Here is a 3,765-nt window from a genome sequence, read left to right on the forward strand (position 1 = left end):
TTTGCATCATATGAAATGATTGCATCATTTGACTTTGTTTAAATTGTGTAGGACAAAATTGCCCAACAAAAATACAAAGACATGAAAGCTTCTGAAGGCAAATTTTGTAAGCTAGAGCATTGTTGGGATATGCTCAAAGAGTGCGAGAAGTGAAAGTTGATTGACAAGCAATCCCCACCGAATAGAGGTGTACTTACGAACATGGATGAAGATGGGATGATGATGGCCCAAGAAACTTGAACAAGCCCGATGGTGACAAAAAGACCAAGGAGAATATCAAGAGGGAACACGAAGCATCGAGCTTGCGGGACAAGATAGATGCCATGGTCCATTCAAATGAGTTGATGTTAGCGAAGACATTGGATAAAAAAAAAAGTTGGCCGAGAGAAGGGCACGGGAGAAGCAAGAGAAGTGGCAATTGCTCAAGGACGAGGGTTTGCGCAAGGCGGCCATTGAGGAGAGAAGGGCACGTGCCGCTGAGAACAAAGCCATGTCCAAGCTTCTTGCCGAAGAGAATATGATCATGACAATGAACCGCAATGACATGGACGACATCACCAAAGAGTGGCATGACATGGCAAGGAGGGACATCTTGAAGAGGAGGATGCTTGCGTCGGCCAGTGCGTGTTACAGTGCGGGAGATGTTTTCTCATCGGGATTTGGAACCAATATCGCCGACCCGTAAAAGAGCATCTTCGGCGAATATCCTTTTATACGGGTTTGTTTGCGGGCTCTGACTCTGCGGCCGCCCGCACCGGTCCGCAAAGACGTTTTTCCGCGTATTGTAAACGCCTTTTGCCGCTCGGCGTTATGTGGGATCTGCTAGAGATGCTCTAAGGTTTTTTTTTTCAACAAAGCTCGTTTACGATCTATATAAATAAAGGTCTTCATTTGCTCTTTCACACAGCGGGCTAGCTAGGTGGGCTTGTTCCTGGGAGCGTACTCAAAGTATGCGTGCAGGGCTCGACTCAGAAAAAAAGGACGCACGAAAAACATCTTGATGGACAAAATAAAGTGAAGAAACGATCTGTCCTTTAATATTAGGTAAAAATAAAGATATAAACTTTTCTACCTGGCCGATCGGCCATCTTTGTGCCAGTCACAAGCGGCCATTTTTCTTGATTTATGAAACGCAATTTTTTTCCTATAAAAACGACGGACGAAAAAGAAAGAGAAAGTATAAATAGAAAAAAAGATGTACGCCCCTCAAAAAAATGTACGAAATACATCTTGATGGACAAAATAAAGTGGAGAAACGATCTGTCTTTTTTTTTGACGGGGAAACAAGTGTTTCATTAACCAGAGGGTGCCACAAGATCGCTCGCAACCAGATCAAGTACATAAGTAGGCAGGTGCTCCAGCCATACAGTGGAGAGAACTGGTGCCTGATAACCAGACTGCGCTAAAGCATGCGCAACAGAATTACAGCCTCGACGGCAATGATTAAACAGAAAAGCATCGAAATGGAGAATACAACTACTTCTGATCTCCCTGAACAGCACTCCCAATTCTGATAAATCTGAATCGCCGGAGGTGAGTGCTTGGACTAGAGTTAGGGAATCAGACTCCAGCACCACACGATGGACGCCCACATTTGCGGCTCCCTCGACCGCTGCCAGACATGCCTCCGCTTCCACATGAAGAGCACTTTTGATGTGCGACAGTTTCCCAGCCCCAGCTGCGACAGCGGCTCCATCGTCCGAACGCAGGATATAACCAAAGGCGCCGTCGCCGGACTCCTTTTTGAAAGCAGCGTCGAAGTTTACCTTGACAAACTCCGGCTGGGGAGGATCCCACTTTGTCATCGGAATGGCCGGCGCCCTCGTTGTTTTTGCATCAGCAGAGAAGTCCAGCAGATGTTTCTGAATCATGAAGCATACGTCCTCCGCTGCCTGAATCTTCTCGCCTGCGTTTATCTTGTTCCTTGTAGTCCTTTTAATATCAAGTAAAGATAAAGATATAAACTTTTCTACCTGGCCGATCGGCCGTCTTTGTGCCGGTCACAAGCGGCTCGTTCGATCTATGCGGATCGTACGTCCCGCAACCCACCAATCGACCAGTTGCCCACTACGTGGTTGTGGCCTTGTGGGGACCAAGCATCACTCAACGAACCATATCCCTATCCCTCCCCTCATCTTCAACGCATGGACACATATGTGGCTTATTAAAATTAATCCAAGACACACAGTCAATCTACCAAGAAACCAAAGCAATCACACGAGCACAATATCCAAAAATGTTAACGAGGTTGATCAATATGGCCACCGAGAAAAGCACTGCCCATTTTATATAGGAGAGATGATAGAGAATAGCGTTTTGAAGCTCGGCCTCCATGGAGGCCGTTTTAAAAAAATCAAATTCAAACTATTCAATTTCAAAAAAATCTGGAAAAAATGTACATGAATATAAGGATGTGATGTGTATGTGTGAAATTTTAGGATGAAATACCTTGAGATGCGATATTTACAAAAAGAACAAATTCATGAACTTTTGGGATGAACATTATCATGTGAGCTCAAAAAGTAATTTCCGGAAATGATATCCCTAACATATACTCTCCCTCCATCCGAAAATACTTATCATCAAAATGAATAAAAAAAGATGTATTTTAGTTCTACATACATCCCCTTTTATCCATTTTGATGACAAGTATTTTCGGACGGAGTGAGCATGTACAACTACTATACTAGGAGAACACTGTCGAGTAGGGCATTTGGAGACCAAGTTCCATGGAGCCTTTTATTTTGAAAAATATAAAATTCATAAATTTTAGTTTTAAAAAAGTTCTAAAAACAAATACATGATACGTTGAATTGCAAGCTGCACAAAAAAAACAAAATCATGGACTTTGAAGATGAAGAGTGCATATGCTAAAAAGCCTCAAATTGATCTTTTTTGTGTAGCTCATATTTTAATTTATTTTGACCTGAAAATTTGCACACATGTACATTATGTATCTAGGTATATGTGTATTTATTTTCTATATTTTTTTTGAAACTAAAAAGTTTAAATTTTAAAGTTTTCAAGTAAAGATCTCCATGAAGCTCAGTCTTCGTTTGACATTTTCAAACATTGTCGCTCTAGTAAAGTGCAAATGAGGAAAGAAACTCCCAGTCCCACGTGGCACGTCCTATTTCACCCTTAGGCCTCGTTTGACATGAAGGGATTCAGGAGGATTTGAGGTATGGGGACTGGAGGGGGTTTGGTGAATCCCTCTCCTCCACCCAATCCCCTCAATTCCCCTTGCATCCAATTCCCTTCCTGAAGAAACTCGTTTGAGAGACGAAGAGTGGAGGAGGCGTGCGTTGCCGCTGCCCTCGAGGTTCTGCTTTCGCGAGGCCCTCGACGAGAGTTCTGAACCGTGCGGGTACAAGGGAATTGGAAGGGATCGAAGGGGGTTGGGCTGTGCAAACCCCACCTATGAAATGGGCCGACGAGGTTTCGTGGGGCTTCTGGCCCTCCCGGGGATCATGGTGTCCAAACCACCTGAATCCTCCTGCGCCAAACGAGGCCTTAAAAAAAACTCCCGTTTTCCTCAAGCGGAACGACGCACCCAAAATGACGAGGAAAAGAAAACAAACATTTTCTCCGGCGAATAAAATCTCCAATCGCCGCTCTTTCTCGGCCGCTCCGCCTCCTGTGGTTGCGACCAGGTGGCGGCGCGTCGCCGGGCTGCCCTCCGTGGGTACGTCTCTCCTCTCCATCCGTACGACCCCAATCCTGCCGCTTCCCTTCAAGTTCTGAGATCTCGCGATTTTTTTATCT

This window comes from Triticum aestivum, chromosome 2D (genome assembly GCF_018294505.1).
Source record: "Triticum aestivum cultivar Chinese Spring chromosome 2D, IWGSC CS RefSeq v2.1, whole genome shotgun sequence".
NCBI lineage: Eukaryota > Viridiplantae > Streptophyta > Magnoliopsida > Poales > Poaceae > Triticum > Triticum aestivum.